The following is a 567-nucleotide window of genomic DNA, read 5'->3' on the forward strand; positions in this document are numbered from 1 at the left end:
TGGCAACTGTAGTAGACGTCGCAAGGCTTCACGCTTACTTTACCTACCTCTATACTACTTTACTTTATACTACTTTACTTCACCTCTATGAACACATACAAGCTGAATTACATTAAAAAGAAAATAAACAGGCAGACCAGCAATATGTCAAAATACACACAATTTTTTTTTTGTAAATAAGGAGATATCCAAGGGGAATTATCAAAAATGACTTGGCTACCATGATACATACATAAATATTTATCAAAAGCCGTAGAGTTTACTTTTTTGATTTTTGCAAAAAACTGTACATAAATGAATATATGCTTAAGACTTGTCGAAAAATATGTGTACATACATACATACATATGAAGGTGGTAGGAGGAAGGTGACAATTTTTTAAGGACTTACTCTAAGGCCCCTCGAGGTGGAGGGGGAAAGGGATAAATCCCCCAGGCCCGGTCTTTTTAAGGTGCCCGAAATAGCAGAGCCATAACTTGTTTTTAAATTTTTTACAATGTAATTGCTCCTTAATTATAGGTTTTTAAGTATTATAAACATATTCCGATTCGTGCTTATTATTTCTGA

This window comes from Rhagoletis pomonella, unplaced genomic scaffold, assembly GCF_013731165.1.
Source record: "Rhagoletis pomonella isolate Grant_MI unplaced genomic scaffold, Rhpom_1.0 Rhpom_scaffold_00182, whole genome shotgun sequence".
Taxonomy (NCBI): Eukaryota; Metazoa; Arthropoda; class Insecta; order Diptera; family Tephritidae; genus Rhagoletis; species Rhagoletis pomonella.